Source organism: Hyperolius riggenbachi, chromosome 4, assembly GCF_040937935.1.
Source record: "Hyperolius riggenbachi isolate aHypRig1 chromosome 4, aHypRig1.pri, whole genome shotgun sequence".
Classification (NCBI taxonomy): Eukaryota; Metazoa; Chordata; class Amphibia; order Anura; family Hyperoliidae; genus Hyperolius; species Hyperolius riggenbachi.
The window spans coordinates 41669986-41687602 of NC_090649.1; the positions used below are offsets into that span (position 1 = coordinate 41669986).

Sequence of the window (17617 nt, forward strand, 5' to 3'; positions counted from 1 at the left end):
CTTTTACTTTCTACTAGGCAGAGCTCCTCCAAAACGATTACAAACCATCACCAGGCCATCACTTCCTCTTTCACATGCCACTCCCCACTCCCTTTGCTAACAAACGAAAATGTCATCTCAGCTTTCCCCTTCACTTTTACTCACACAACCTCTTTTAACAACTTTTCAGCAAAAGTGCTTCACCACCCCAAGAAAGAGAAAAACACTCCTTCTTACAATCTTACTCATCTTTCCTATACTACTTTTCTTATCTGCTTTTCCCAGATTTCCGTTGGCTTTACTCCAGTCCTTTTGTCAAGGAGAGACTTACAATCAATCACTTGACAAGGAACAACCACCTGAAAGATACTCATTCTCGTATGCCTGGTGCACACCATGCAATTCCCCATCAGATAGATGGGCCGATAGATCCTTTCCGACAGACACGATCGGATTTCCGTTCGGATTTCCGATCACTACTATGCAAATCCATCAGAAAAACGATCGGAAATCAGATCGGACCTGCCGGAAATCATCTGTTCGACCCATCTATCTGACAGGCATTGGTATGGTGTGTATTAGGCTTTGCACTCCAAAGGTGCTCACATAGCAGTATGAGGAGGGCACTCTGCACACGGCCTGAGATTTAGCTGAGAGGATTGAAAAAAAGGAAGTTGCTCTTTCCCTTAACTTGTTTTTAGATGAGGTACTTCCCAACAAAAGTTACAAACCAAAAAGCCTTTCAGTCCCGGCAAGCAAAAAAAGTGGTTGCTTTCATTTGACTTAAGTTTGTTACTACTTTTTTTTCTGTACTTTTAGTATGTTTTCTTAATTGCTAGGTGCTGGGAAAGCAAGTTGTAGGTAAGCTGACACAACATCTCAACATCTACTGTGAGAAAACTCAGGACAAAAGTAGAATGAATGAGGGCCTAGAGAGAACGCTCCAAATTTGAGCAAGGCCCTGAGTAGAGTGCAAAGACAACAAGGCAAAAAGTTGTAAAACAACACCAGATGAGCAGATGCTGCTGACTTGGCATTTCCGAGGCTTTTCTAGACAGTTAAAAAGAAGCCTAATAGGTGAGTACTGGAGAGGGAGAGATGCTGCACGTCACTGGCACTGCTAGAAGACATGCAAGGCCTTTGGGCACGCAAGTGTCCCAAGGCTGCTTTAACTTGTGTGTCTTAGAGTCATGTTTGCTGGGTACTAGGGTCCCTCTTCTCGACTGTCAGCCAGCACTGTGGCCAAGTGCCACGGTGACTCTTGCAAATGTCCTTAAATGGCTTCTGGCCTGCAGAGATGTCTTAAGCTTGAGAAGTGCAAAGTGTGGAGGTGTGCCAAAATCCTAGCATTTGCATTGGCCGGGAATCGAACCCGGGCCTCCCGCGTGGCAGGCGAGAATTCTACCACTGAACCACCAATGCCTTGCCCTGTTGCTCGGTGCTGAAAAACGTGGCCAGCCAAATCAGGCCATACAAGATTGCCTTCTTCTGTGCGGATGGCAAAGGTGAGGCTGGCGCCATTTTGCAATTTTTGACATTTCAGCTCAAGCAAGCAAGCCCGGCTAGCTCAGTCGGTAGAGCATGAGACTCTTAATCTCAGGGTCGTGGGTTCGAGCCCCACGTTGGGCGATCAAAGCTTCTCCTTTTACTTTCTACTAGGCAGAGCTCCTCCAAAACGATTACAAACCATCACCAGGCCATCACTTCCTCTTTCACATGCCACTCCCCACTCCCTTTGCTAACAAACGAAAATGTCATCTCAGCTTTCCCCTTCACTTTTACTCACACAACCTCTTTTAACAACTTTTCAGCAAAAGTGCTTCACCACCCCAAGAAAGAGAAAAACACTCCTTCTTACAATCTTACTCATCTTTCCTATACTACTTTTCTTATCTGCTTTTCCCAGATTTCCGTTGGCTTTACTCCAGTCCTTTTGTCAAGGAGAGACTTACAATCAATCACTTGACAAGGAACAACCACCTGAAAGATACTCATTCTCGTATGCCTGGTGCACACCATGCAATTCCCCATCAGATAGATGGGCCGATAGATCCTTTCCGACAGACACGATCGGATTTCCGTTCGGATTTCCGATCACTACTATGCAAATCCATCAGAAAAACGATCGGAAATCAGATCGGACCTGCCGGAAATCATCTGTTCGACCCATCTATCTGACAGGCATTGGTATGGTGTGTATTAGGCTTTGCACTCCAAAGGTGCTCACATAGCAGTATGAGGAGGGCACTCTGCACACGGCCTGAGATTTAGCTGAGAGGATTGAAAAAAAGGAAGTTGCTCTTTCCCTTAACTTGTTTTTAGATGAGGTACTTCCCAACAAAAGTTACAAACCAAAAAGCCTTTCAGTCCCGGCAAGCAAAAAAAGTGGTTGCTTTCATTTGACTTAAGTTTGTTACTACTTTTTTTTCTGTACTTTTAGTATGTTTTCTTAATTGCTAGGTGCTGGGAAAGCAAGTTGTAGGTAAGCTGACACAACATCTCAACATCTACTGTGAGAAAACTCAGGACAAAAGTAGAATGAATGAGGGCCTAGAGAGAACGCTCCAAATTTGAGCAAGGCCCTGAGTAGAGTGCAAAGACAACAAGGCAACAAGTTGTAAAACAACACCAGATGAGCAGATGCTGCTGACTTGGCATTTCCGAGGCTTTTCTAGACAGTTAAAAAGAAGCCTAATAGGGGGCGTGTCCGCCGGAAGTAGAGACTGGACGCTTGAATCCCTCGCTCCGTACTCCCCGATCTAACAAAGCGACTCTCCGCAATGCCACCCAAGCCTAACCCTCACGCTGAAGTGGAGGAAGAAGGGATGGACACAGACAGCATCCGAAAACGAAAGAAAACCACTTCTGTGCCCCGTAAACTCACAGAGTTCTTCTCCGGCTCCCGCAGAAGCACGAGCGGCTTCAATGATGGCGGCGGCTCAGACTCCACGAGGCGGAACAAGGGATCTTCCGCATCACTTCAGGAACCCTCCTCGTTCCCTGCAGAGCACAGAGGAAACGAAGCAGGCTCAGGTACCTCAACTCCAGACTCTGTCTCCCCTGACCTTAGGAGCCCTCTGAAAGCCAGACCACGGCTTGCACAGCCCCCACAGGAGACACACACTGACGACCTGTCAGATCATGAGGCCCTGCAGGACACCGATCCTGTACTAAACATAGAAGCCTTTCCAGCCTCAGACATAGCTCTCACGCAATCCTTAATGAAAGAAATGCTGATTGCTTTCAAACGCTCCTTACTTTCAGAAATCCTCCCCATAACGACCAATCTGCAAAAATCAGTAGATGACTTAGGAGAGAGAGTATCCCACACAGAAACACGTATGGAGGAACTCATCACAGAGCACAATAAAACAGTCGACTCAATCTCTGATCACAACAATGACATCGGATGGCTGAAAGCCAAGCTTGCTGACTCAGAGGATAGAAATAGGCGCTCCAACTTAAAATTTAGGGGTATAAACGAAAAGGTAACTCCGACTGAACTAAAACCCCTCCTGACCAAAATAGTTAAAGCCACAATACCAGGCCTGGCTGACTATCAGCTAATGATTGAAAGAGCCCACAGACTTCCTAGGCCTGCCGCTATCCCAGAAAACCTACCCCGAGATGTCATAGCCAAATTCCTATGCTTCACCACTAAGGAGAACCTCCTAGAAGCAATCAGGAAAAACGGATCTCTCCCAGACCCTTACAAGAACATACAAGTTTATCCTGACCTTTCGCAGGCCACTTTATCAGCCAGAAGAGCCCTTCAACCAATCACAAGAGCCCTCAGAAGCAATAGCATACAATATCGATGGGGCTTCCCAACTAAGCTACTAATTAATAAAGATGGCTCCACCCACATTATTAAATCACTGGAAGAAGGTCTGAAGTTACTCCAAAGCTGGAATATCACTCCACCACATCCACAACTCAAGTCCATCACAAAGTCCCCAGCCCAAAAACTTGCCTTGGAATGGCACACAGTTCATTAAAACAGGGGAGTACATTGTCATTTTCTCTTTGTCCCTCTTGTAGCGCTCTTTGCGCTAGCCCCCAATATGAGACGTAAGATCTCTCAGTCCTTCCCCACAGTCCCAGTTCTGTGGTTACCTTTAATATTAAAGTTCATAGTTGGTCACTTTGTTCCCTGTTTTCAGGTCCTCGTCTGGTTAACATGCTTCCTCCATCAGGTCAACCCCACAATCCTTGAAGACTCCGCTACACCTACAGCCCTCTTCCTACTCCTTTATGAAACTTAACATTCTCTCCATTAACGCCCACGGGCTGAACTCCCCTCAAAAGAGGGCCTTCCTCTGGTCTGAAGCAGTCAGATCCAATTCTGATATTGTAATGGCCCAAGAAACTCATTTTGCCGAAGGGAAAGTCCCCAAATGTTCCCACAAGAATTTTTCGTCTCCTCTTTTGAGCTGCTTTAGAAAGAAGAAGAGAGGGGTCCTTATTGCATTTCACAACAGACTGTCACCCTCCATCGACAAAATAATCAGAGACCCGCAAGGTAGATTTCTAGTGGTTGTTTGCTCTATTCTTGGAGTTAAGTATACATTGGCGTGCATTTATGCTCCCAACTCAGCGCAAGTCCCCTTCCTTAACAAATGCCTGGATAAAATAAATGCCATCAAAGTTGGTCACCTAATAATAGGAGGAGACTTTAATACATGTCTATTCCCCTCCCTGGACTCTTCCTACTCTGGTGGTCGTAAAATACCTTCACTGCTCAACAGGGCCGTATCTATTAAGAGGCACCCGTGGGCCGGTGCCATGGGCGGGTCCTCGGGGGGGGTGGCCACCTATAGTTCAATATTTTTTTTAATTTTTTATTTTTATTTTTTTATTCATAAACTTAAATTTTTTTTTTATTTTTTTTTTGGGCGGGGGGGGGGGGGGGGGGTGCGGGGGGAGCGGCGGAGAGCGCACCTACAGATGACGAGGGGAGCTCTCACCCCCGCCCTCCAGCACAGTGGCAGCGGCCGGCCAGGAGTCAGGACATGATCCTGGTCTCTGCATGCCGCCTCCTGGTCTAGTGACGTCACTAGACCAGTAGGCAGCATGCAGAGTTCAGGATCATGTCTGCCACTCTGCTGGAGGGCGGGAGCGAGTCGGGAGAAGCGTGAAGGATGCGCTGGCAATTGCAGCCCAGCTTCCCAGCCAGGAGCCAGCTCGCCCAGCCAGGTAGGTACCCAGCCAGCACACTGCCCAGCCAGGTACCCAGCCAGCCCACTGCCCAGCCAGGTACCCAGCCAGCCCGCATGCCCAGCCAGGTACCCAGCCAGCCCGCATGCCCAGCCAGGTACCCAGCCAGCCCGCATGCCCAGCCAGGTACCCAGCCAGCCCGCATGCCCAGCCAGGTACCCAGCCAGCCCGCATGCCCAGCCAGGTACCCAGCCAGCCCACATGCCCAGCCAGGTACCCAGCCAGCCCGCATGCCCAGCCAGGTACCCAACCAGCCCGCATGCCCAGCCAGGTACCCAGCCAGCCCGCATGCCCAGCCAGGTACCCAGCCAGCCCGCATGCCCAGCCAGGTACCCAGCCAGCCCGCATGCCCAGCCAGGTACCCAGCCAGCCCGCTGCCCATCCAGGTACCCAGCCAGCCCGCATGCCCAGCCAGGTACCCAGCCAGCCCGCATGCCCAGCCAGGTACCCAGCCAGCCCGCATGCCCAGCCAGGTACCCAGCCAGCCCGCATGCCCAGCCAGGTACCCAGCCAGCCCGCATGCCCAGCCAGGTACCCAGCCAGCCCGCTGCCCAGCCAGGTACCCAGCCAGCCCGCATGCCCAGCCAGGTACCCAGCCAGCCCGCATGCCCAGCCAGGTACCCAGCCAGCCCGCATGCCCAGCCAGGTACCCAGCCAGCCCGCATGCCCAGCCAGGTACCCAGCCAGCCCGCATGCCCAGCCAGGTACCCAGCCAGCCCGCTGCCCAGCCAGGTACCCAGCCAGCCCGCATGCCCAGCCAGGTACCCAGCCAGCCCGCATGCCCAGCCAGGTACCCAGCCAGCCCGCATGCCCAGCCAGGTACCCAGCCAGCCCGCATGCCCAGCCAGGTACCCAGCCAGCCCGCATGCCCAGCCAGGTACCCAGCCAGCCCGCATGCCCAGCCAGGTACCCAGCCAGCCCGCTGCCCAGCCAGGTACCCAGCCAGCCTGCTGCCCAGCCAGGTACCCAGCCAGCCCGCATGCCCAGCCAGGTACCCAGCCAGCCCGCATGCCCAGCCAGGTACCCAGCCAGCCCGCATGCCCAGCCAGGTACCCAGCCAGCCCGCATGCCCAGCCAGGTACCCAGCCAGCCCGCTGCCCAGCCAGGTACCCAGCCAGCCCGCTGCCCAGCCAGGTACCCAGCCAGCCCGCATGCCCAGCCAGGTACCCAGCCAGCCCGCTGCCCAGCCAGGTACCCAGCCAGCCCGCATGCCCAGCCAGGTACCCAGCCAGCCCGCATGCCCAGCCAGGTACCCAGCCAGCCCGCATGCCCAGCCAGGTACCCAGCCAGCCCGCATGCCCAGCCAGCCCACATGCCCAGCCAGATACCCAGCCAGCCCGCATGCCCAGCCAGGTACCCAGCCAGCCCGCATGCCCAGCCAGGTACCCAGCCAGCCCGCATGCCCAGCCAGGTACCCAGCCAGCCCGCATGCCCAGCCAGGTACCCAGCCAGCCCGCATGCCCAGCCAGGAACCCAGCCAGCCCGCTGCCCAGCCAGGTACCCAGCCAGCCCGCATGCCCAGCCAGGTACCCAGCCAGCCCACTGCCCGCTTTCCCAGCCAGCCCACTGCCCGCTTTCCCAGCCAGCCCACTGCCCGCTTTCCCGGCCAGCCCACTGCCCGCTTTCCCGGCCAGCCCACTGCCCGCTCGCCCAGCCAGGTACCAAGCCAGTCCACTGCCCGCTTTCCCAGCCAGGTACCCAGCCAACCCACTGCCCGCTCGCCCAGCCACCCAGCCTGCCCACTCGCCCAGCCTGGTACCCAGCCCACTGCCCGCTCGCTTAGCCAGGCAGTGGCTGGATAGTGTAATGGTTAAGGGCTCTGCCTCTGACACAGGAGACCTGGGTTCAAATCTCGGCTCTGCCTGTTCAGTAAGCCAGCACCTATTCAGTAAGGAGTTTCTTGGGCAAGTCTCCTTAACATTGCTACTGCCTACTGAGTGCGCACTAGTGGCTGCCTCGCAAGTGCTTTGAGTCCGACAGGAGAAAGGCGCTATACAAATACTTGAATTAATTACTCAGCCTGCCCACTGCTTGCTCACCCAGCTACCCAGCCAGCCCACTATCCGCTCAGCCAGGCCACTGGTGTTATGCTGCCCACTGTGTGATTTACTGCTGAAATGCTGCCCACGTTGTGATTATTTTCTGGTGAAATGTTGCCCACATTGCAATTATTCTCTGCTGAAATGTTGCCCACATTGCAATTATTCTTTGCTGAAATGTTGCCCACATTGTGATTATTTTCTGGTGAAATGTTGCCCACATTGCGATTATTTTCTGGTGAAATGTTGCCCACATTGTGATTATTTTCTGGTGAAATGTTGTCCACATTGCAATTATTCTCTGCTAAAATGCTGCACACATTGCGATTATTTTATGGTGAAACACTGCCACATTATGATTATTTGGCACCTATGGGGGGGGGGGGGGGGCATCCAAATTCTCACAAGGGGGCCCATTGATTTCTAGTTACACCCCTGACTACTACCTAAACTGGGGATACCTATAGACCTGGATATCTATACTGGGGACACCTATAGTATGTCTACATTTGGACACCTATAGACCTGGCTACTGTACTTATACTAATTATTTATATAGCGCCAACATATTACGCAGCGCTGTACAGAGTATGTATTGTTTTGTCACATAACTGTCCCACAGAGGGGCTCACAATCTAATCCCTACCATAGTCATATGTCTATGTATGTATGTATCGTAGTCTAGGGCCAATTTTTAGGGGAAGCCAATTAACATTATACTTATCTGTATCGTATGTTGTTGGGATGTGGGAGGAAACCAGAGTGTCTTAAGGAAACCCACACAGACAAAGGGAGAACATACAAACTCCTTGCAGATGTTGACCTTGCTAGGATTCGAACCAGGAACACAGCGCTGCAAGGCGAGAGTGCTAACCACTACGCCACCATGCTGCCATACTACTGTACTATATTGTACTTACATCTTCTGCAGTACTTCACGGAGTACGTAGTCATGTCACTGACTATCCTCTGAGGAGCTTACAATCTAATTCTCCCATAGTCTAATGTCCTACCATATTATTATGTATTTATATAGCACTGGCATCTTCTGCAGCACTTTGCAGAGAACAGTCATGTTACTGACTTTTCTCAGGGGAGCTCACACTCTAATACCTACCACTATTTTGTGCGAGAGAACACTGGCTAATGTGTGGGGTTTTTTTTTTTTGGGGGGGGGACATTTCCTACTTGCTTTTTTAAGGTCACTTTACTCATACCCGGGGAGAAACCATGGCCCCACTGACTTTGGGCTGCACTCTTACTAGGATATTTTAATTGGCCACACCCACTGTGTTATGGACACGCCCACTGCATTCTGTGGCCACGCCCATTGTTCGCCGCGGCGCGCGAACGTTCTCCTAGGGGGCGCCGTAGGTTTGGTGTGCCTAGGGGAGCCCAAACCCTAAATACAGCCCTGCTGCTCAATTGGTCACACAAAGAACAGTTGTTTGATCCATGGAGAGCTCTTCATAGCAATGAACGGGACTATACCTTCTATTCCCTAGTCCATAAAACCTACAGTAGAATTGACTTTTTTCTTCTCAACTCCTTTACTTTACAATATGCCTCCAACTGCTCAATAGGTCCGATATCCTGGTCTGATCATGCCCCCATTTTTCTATCCCTGGATATCCCTGATCGTCACATCAAGCACACGACTTGGAAACTTAATAACTCTCTTATTAACAATCCTGCTAATAGTGACCTCCTACAAAACCAACTGTCAGAATTTTTCCTCTTCAATGAAGTTGATCAAACTAACCCCTCCAGTGTTTGGAATGCACATAAAGCATACACGAGAGGTTTACTGATCAAGCTGGGAGCCAGACATAAACAAAATATTTACAAACAAACTGAAGACCTTTTACTCCAAATTAAAGAAAAAGAAAAGGCAAACATTAACAACCCTTCTACCTCAATCCAATTAGCCCTTTTCAACCTAAGACAGGAGCTAAGATTACTACTCTTGACTAAATATGAATGGTCAATAACCCAATCTAAATCCCTCTTTTACTCCCAAAACAATAAAGCAGGGAAATTATTAGCCCAAAAAATCAAAAACAAAAGAGCTAATCGCAACATTAAGTCGATCCTGCACCCCACCTCTGGCAAACTTATCACCAACCCTAAACTAATTGCAGATGCTTTCAGCGACTACTATAGTTCACTCTACAATCTAGCTAACGATCCCAAAACCCTCCAACCCACAACACAGACAATCAACGCCTTTTTAGAACCTCTCTCCCTACCCAAAATCTCAAACTCTCAATTAAACCATCTCAATACCCCCATTTCCCTCGAAGAAGTCTTCTCAGTTATAAAAAACCTCAAAAGCAATAAAGCCCCTGGCCCTGACGGTTTTACAAACGAATATTATCGTTCCTTTCGCAAAGTCTTGGCTCCCAGGCTGGTCAGCATGTTCAACGACATTATCACCACCAACACTACACCCAAAGAATTTCTAGCCGCCTCAATCTCGGTTATCCCTAAACCAGGGAAGGACCCTACCTGTGTAACCAATTATAGACCCATCTCCCTCCTAAATTCCGACACGAAAATATATGCCAAAATTTTGGCCAACCGACTATTTAACATTCTCCCCGAAATTATAGGGCCAGAGCAAGTAGGTTTCGTCAAGGGACGCCAAACTCTTGATGGTACAAGAAGGGTGATCGACCTAATGAGGCTGGCGGAAATCAAGCAAGTGCCTTCTCTGTATCTTACTTTGGATGCAGAGAAGGCATTTGATAGGGTGCACTGGTCCTTTCTACACCACACATTAAACGCATTTGGTATTACCGGTACCTTTGCCTCTGCCATATTAGCATTATACAAAAACCCCTCTGCATCGGTCAACCACGCGGGGTTTAACTCTCAGCCATTCAACATATCCAATGGCACCCGCCAGGGATGCCCTCTATCCCCCATTATATTTGTATTAATAATGGAGACCCTGGCGGAGGCCATTAGATCGAACCCAGACATTTCTGGATTACAAGTTGGAAGTCACAACCACAAAATCGGCCTATTTGCCGATGACGTTATTTTAACAATAACAGACCCTCTCCACTCATTAGAGCATATCATCTCAACTCTCAACACATTTGCCCAAGCCTCTTACTACAAAATTAACGAAGGAAAATCGCTGCTATTAGGGAAACATCTTGACACTCAAACAATTAGCACCTTATCAGAAAAATTTCCCTTCCCATGGACCAAAAATAACTTACCTTACCTAGGAATCACACTACCCAACCAGACAAAGGACCTCTATAAAACCAATTACCTTCCACTCATCTCCATGACCTCAAATGAAATATCCAAAATCACCAGAACAGAACTATCGCATGTAGGACGGGCAAATGCCTTTAAAATGATCATCCTACCCAAAATTCTTTATATCTTCAGAACAATACACATCCCGGTCCCGAAATCCTTTTTTAATAAAATTCAATCCTTATTAGCCTCCTTCTTCTGGAAAAAGAAAAAACATAGAATAGCTATTAACACTCTATACACACCAAAAAAAGACGGAGGCTTTGGCCTTCCCAACATTTATCTATACTATCAAGCTTCTCTACTAGAAACCTCTAAGCAATGGTGGTCCCCATCCTCACACAATCTCTGGGTTAAAGTAGAACAAGAACATCATAAAATGGAGCTCAGAGCCCTCCTCTCAGCTAGTGTTGGGCGAACAGTGTTCGCCACTGTTCGGGTTCTGCAGAACATCACCCTGTTCGGGTGATGTTCGAGTTCGGCCGAACACCTGACGGTGCTCGGCCAAACCGTTCGGCCATATGGCCGAACTAAGAGCGCATGGCCGAACGTTCCCCGAACGTTCGGCTAGCGCTGTGATTGGCCGAACGGGTCACGTGGTTCGGACCCGAACGCGCTCTGATTGGCCGAACTGTCACGTGGTTCGGGTAAATAAATACCCGAACCACGTCATATCTCCGCCATTTGTCTGTGGGTTTAGCTTTGGGTAGGCAGGCAGGGTAGTTCGCGCTCCAGCCACGCTAGCCAGGGTCCCCCCTGTCATTGTGTCACTGCTGGGAACAGTAGTACACCGCTTGCTCAGCCACACTATATAGCATTCTGTTTACTGCCACTCTGTGTACCTCGCTCAGCCACACTATATAGCATTCTGTTTACTGCCACTCTGTGTCTGCTGGGAATAGTAGTACACCGCTTGCTCAGCCACACTATATAGCATTCTGTTTACTGCCACTCTGTGTACCTCGCTCAGCCACACTATATAGCATTCTGTTTACTGCCACTCTGTGTCTGCTGGGAATAGTGGTACACCGCTCGCTCAGCCACACTATATAGCATTCTGTTCACTGTTCTGTGTCTGCTTGGAATAGTGGTACACCGCTCGCTCAGCCACACTATATAGCATTCTGTTTACTGTTCTGTGTCTGCTGGGAATAGTGGTACACCGCTCGCTCAGCCACACTATATAGCATTCTGTTTACTGTTCTGTGTCTGCTGGGAATAGTGGTACACCGCTCGCTCAGCCACACTATATAGCATTCTGTTCACTGTTCTGTGTTTGCTGGGAATAGTGGTACACCGCTCGCTCAGCCACACTATATAGCATTCTGTTCACTGTTCTGTGTCTGCTGGGAATAGTGGTACACCGCTCGCTCAGCCACACTATATAGCATTCTGTTTACTGTTCTGTGTCTGCTGGGAACAGTAGTACACCGCTCGCTCAGCCAGAGTATATAGCATTGTGTTTACTGCCACTCTGTGTACACCGCTCAGCCAGACTATATACCATTGTTTACTGACACTCTGTGTACACCGCTCAGCCAGACTATATACCATTGTTTACTGACACTCTGTGTACACCGCTCAGCCAGACTATATACCATTGTTTACTGCCACTCTGATTCTGCTGGGAACAGTAGTACACCGCTCGCTCAGCCAGACTATATACCATTGTTTACTGACACTCTGTGTACACCGCTCAGCCAGACTATATACCATTGTTTACTGCCACTCTGATTCTGCTGGGAACAGTAGTACACCGCTCGCTCAGCCAGACTATATACCATTGTTTACTGACACTATATAGCAGACTATATAGCATTGTGTGTACACCGCTCAGCCAGACTATATACCATTGTTTACTGACACTCTGTGTACACCGCTCAGCCAGACTATATACCATTGTTTACTGCCACTCTGATTCTGCTGGGAACAGTAGTACACCGCTCGCTCAGCCAGAGTATATAGCATTGTGTTTACTGCCACTCTGTGTACACCGCTCAGCCAGACTATATACCATTGTTTACTGACACTCTGTGTACACCGCTCAGCCAGACTATATACCATTGTTTACTGACACTCTGTGTACACCGCTCAGCCAGACTATATACCATTGTTTACTGCCACTCTGATTCTGCTGGGAACAGTAGTACACCGCTCGCTCAGCCAGACTATATACCATTGTTTACTGACACTCTGTGTACACCGCTCAGCCAGACTATATACCATTGTTTACTGCCACTCTGATTCTGCTGGGAACAGTAGTACACCGCTCGCTCAGCCAGACTATATACCATTGTTTACTGACACTATATAGCAGACTATATAGCATTGTGTGTACACCGCTCAGCCAGACTATATACCATTGTTTACTGACACTCTGTGTACACCGCTCAGCCAGACTATATACCATTGTTTACTGCCACTCTGATTCTGCTGGGAACAGTAGTACACCGCTCGCTCAGCCAGACTATATACCATTGTTTACTGACACTCTGTGTACACCGCTCAGCCAGACTATATACCATTGTTTACTGCCACTCTGATTCTGCTGGGAACAGTAGTACACCGCTCGCTCAGCCAGACTATATAGCATTGTGTTTACTGCCACTCTGTGTACACCGCTCAGCCACACTATATAGCATTGCATACTCTGCCAGTCAGTGTGTATATTGCTGGGATCAGTAATACTCCACTCACCGTCAACCACTATATGAGCTCAACATGAGTTCCCCAGAGACCTCCGCTGTGAGCAGCACTCCCAACAACAGCAACAGCCAACGCCCCACGCAAGCTATAACATCCACCCCAGCAGCCAGTGGTCAGCAGCAGCCCTCCCCGGAGGAGAACGTTGTGTCCATCAGTCCGTCGCCAGAGCGATTAATGAGGGCTGCCATTGAGGAGATGATGGGGCCTGATGTGGAGGAGGAGGTCTGGCTCAGGCCAGCATCCCAAGTTAATGTTGAGGACGATGAGGGGTCTGTGTCTGGGGATGTTGGGGTGGCAGAGGTGGTGGGTGGGTCAGACTCAGGAGAAGAGTTGTATGATGAGGATGATGATCGGGACCATCTGTATGTGCCTCAGAGTCCGACCCCGGAAAACATGTTGTATCGTGTGTTTAGGTACTAAAATCTGCGTTCCCTCCCAGTAGTGTTGGGCGAACAGTGTTTGCCACTGTTCGGGTTCTGCAGAACATCACCCTGTTCGGGGTGACTATATAGCAGACTATATAGCATTGTGTTTAATGCCACTCTGTGTACACGGCTCAGCCACACTATATAGCATTGTGTTTACTTCCACTCTGTGTCTGCTGGGAACAGTAGTACACCGCTCACCCGCCACTGTATAGCATTGTGCTCTGTGTCACTGCTGACAATAGTGGTACACCGCTCACCCACCACTGTATAGCATTTCTGTACTGCCACTGTACTGCTGCCAGTCAGCGTGTACTTTAAGGATAAGTGAAATGAGGAAGAAATCCGGTGAAAGAGGGAGGGGCAAGGGAAGAGGTGTTTCCCCTGACGGTTCACGTACAGGCCACAGGGGAGCACCCAAGAAAACCCACTCAATACTGCCCATGTTGTCCAGGACAACAACCCTCACAGATCCAAAAGAACAGGACCAGATAATTACTTGGATGACCTCTCAAGCGTCCAGCAGTGGGTTAAGCAGCACCAGCACATCACGCACGAGGTCCGAGTCCTCAGCCAGTTAAAGTCTGGGCTTTCTTTGAAGACTGCACTGAGGATGTTACCATGGCGATTTGCAAGGTGTGCAAGACCCGCCTGAGCAGGGGGAAAAGTATTAACAACCTCTCCACCACCAGCATGAGCCGCCACATTCTATCCAAACATCCCACTCTGTGGGCAAACGCGGCAGGACAGGGTACCACCAGCAACACTGCCTCCCTTGGGTTCACCAGACTCACCACCAGACCCGCCTCAGCAGCAGCAGTAGCCCAGCCATTGCGTGGTTCACAACATTCACAAACATCAGACGATGCTGACACTGTCACTTTCCGGACTAGTGCTCTTGAGGTCTCCCAGTGTTCATCAAACACAACAACCAACAGCCCTTCGGTGTGCAGCGCTACGGTTGAGTTGTCTGTCTCTGAGATGTTTGAGCACAAGAGGAAATTGCCAGCAAATGACCCCCGGGCCGTGGCAGTAACAGCCAGCCAGCATAGCCAAGCTTCTGGCCTGCGAAATGCTGCCATATCGAGTGGTGGAGACAAACAGCTTCAAGGGCATGATGTCAGTGGCCATCCCACGTTACGTGGTTCCCAGCCGCTACCACTTTGCGCGCTCTGCAGTGCCTGAGTTGCATGAGCACGTGGTCAGCTAAATAACCCGAAGCTTGAAGAATGCCGTTGCCTGCAAGGTTCACCTCACCACTGACACCTGGACGAGTGCGTTCGGCCAGGGTCGATACATCTCCCTTACCGCGCACTGGGTGAACCTTGTGGAGCCTGGCAGCGATTCCTCACCTGCTACGGCGCGGGTGTTGCCCACGCCGCAAACAGCTGGATAACAACAGCAGCACCTACCTCTCTGACTCCTTCTCCTCCAACGCATCTCAAAGCTGTACCTCATCCGGAAATGCTAACCCAGCACCAGCAGCAGTAGGATCGTGGAAGCAGTGCAGCACAGCTGTTGGCATGCGTCAGCAAGCGTTGCTGAAGCTGATCTGCCTTGGGGATAAGCAGCACACAGGGGAGGAAATTTGGAGGGGAATAAAGGAACAGACGGATTTGTGGCTGGCACCGCTGGACCTGAAACCGGGCATGAAGCTAGACACCTGGCACGAACTGGCAATGTACACAATAGAGGTGCTGGCTTGCCCGGCAGCCAGCGTTATGTCGGAACGCTGTTTCAGTGCTGCCGGAGGCATCATCACAGATCGGCGTATCCGCCTCTCCACAGAAAATGCAGACCGTCTGACTCAAATTAAAATGAATCAATCCTGGATTGGAAACGACTACGCAACACTCCTGGACCCCAACCAAGTAACATGACCGATGAACATCTGGGATGGTTTAGCGTTTCCGGTCCCTGTTTATTGAACCTCTCATCTGTATTACATTTATGACTGCATGGCGGCAAAAAGCATTGCTGCTATATCCGCACGCTTTTTGTCCTCATGCAAGGCCTGGGTTGTTGTGTCTCACAAAGCGTGGCCTTCTCCTCCTGCGCCTCCTCCTGTTCCATCACGTGTGCTGCTGCTGCTGCTGCTGCTGCTGGGTTACCGTTGCCGGTCCCTGTTTATGGAACCTCTTATCTTTATTACATTTATGACTACATGGCGGTACAAAGCATGCTATCCGCACGCTTTTTGTCCTCATGCAAGGCCTGGGTTGTTGTGTCTCACAAAGCGTGGCCTTCTCCTCCTGCGCCTCCTCCTGTTCCATCACGTGTGCTGCTGCTGCTGCTGCTGCTGCTGGGTTACCGTTGCCGGTCCCTGTTTATGGAACCTCTTATCTTTATTACATTTATGACTACATGGCGGTACAAAGCATGCTATCCGCACGCTTTTTGTCCTCATGCAAGGCCTGGGTTGTTGTGTCTCACAAAGCGTTGCCTTCTCCTCCTGCGCCTCCTCCTGTTCCATCACGTGTGCTGCTGCTGGGTTAGCGTTGCCGCGTGGTCCCTGTTTATTGAACCACTTATCTTTATTACATTTATGACTGCATGGTGGTACAAAGCATGCTATCCGCACGCTTCTTGTCCTCATGCAAGGCCTGGGTTGTTGTGTCTCAAAGCGTGGCCTTCTCCTCCTGCGCCACCCTCCTCCTGTTCCATCACGTGTGCTGCTGCTGGGTTAGCATTACCGGTCCCTTTTCCTGGAACCTCTTATATGTATTACATTTATGACTGCATGCCGACAAAAAGCATGTTACCTGTGCAAAGAAAACAGACATTTCCCGCATTTAAAAGACAGTTTTCCCTTTGAAACTTTAAAATCGATTTTCTCAAAAACTATAAGCTCTTTTTGCTAAATTTTTTTTTCCTCTTGTACCCACTCCCAAGGTGCACATACCCTGTAAATTTGGGGTATGTAGCATGTAAGGAGGCTTTACAAACCACAAAAGTTCGGGTCCCCATTGACTTCCATTATGTTCGGAGTTCGGGTCGAACACCCGAACATCGCGGCCATGTTCGGCCTGTTCGGCCCGAACCCGAACATCTAGATGTTCGCCCAACACTACTCTCAGCAATCGCATTAAACCTACCCTATTCTTTACCCCAACTTCCCTCTATGACCGCCACCATAAAAGTATGGAAAACCGTCTGCTCCACCCAATCCCCTAATCCTGATCACATCCAACTAAAAATTCCAATCTCCTTACTCCAGTACTATATCCCCAATCTCTCCACCAAAACTTGGTCCAAAGCAGGCATCAATCTCATTAACAACCTGCTGGAAGATAATACTATCAAATCATTTCCAAAACTAGAGTCCCAATATAAACTCCCAAAAGAGGACTTCTTTAAATACGCCCAACTCTCGCACCTCTTCCCCAAGAAACAGATCACAATCCCCTCTCTGCCCAGATCACTGCATGCTCATCTTCACTCCGACCTGCAGCTCAAAAAAAGGTATTTCATTTTGGTATGATTTCCTCATACACACTAATCCCAACCCCCTTCAAAAGTACGCATCTCACTGGTCAAAAGAAATAGGTTATGACATAGACATCAACCAAATAATTAAAGCCAACTACACCATCACTAAGACCTCCTCCAACATCCTACACTGGGAAACTCTCCAAAAAATCACCCTGAATTGGTACTTAACTCCAATCTCCCTCTCCAAATTTGCTCCCCAAAACTCTAACCTATGCTGGAGGAACTGCAAATCCACAGGTTCTCTCTTACACATATTATGGGAGTGCCCCCCAGCGCAAATTTTATGGGGTAAAATAAGGAAATTAATAGAACAAATTCTGGGATATGAATTTATAATCCCCCCTGAGCTTGCATTGCTCCACATAGGAATTAACTCATTCCCAGCAACTTCCCGCACCTCAATCTCCCACTTAATCTGTGCTACCAGACAAGCTCTCCTACAACAATGGGGCTCCCCCATAATCCCTCCCCTCCCAAAAATAA

General features: G+C 49.7%; 2 non-coding genes across 2 annotated transcripts; one reads left to right on the forward strand and one right to left on the reverse strand.

The window, feature by feature from the left end:
• Positions 1–1330: 1330 nt before the first annotated feature.
• TRNAG-GCC (transfer RNA glycine (anticodon GCC)) lies at positions 1331–1401 on the reverse strand. The gene has a single exon. It is a non-coding gene; the product is annotated as a tRNA-Gly (tRNA).
• Positions 1402–1535: 134 nt separating this feature from the next.
• On the forward strand, positions 1536–1608 carry TRNAK-CUU (transfer RNA lysine (anticodon CUU)). Its single transcript has one exon. It is a non-coding gene; the product is annotated as a tRNA-Lys (tRNA).
• Positions 1609–17617: the final 16009 nt, after the last annotated feature.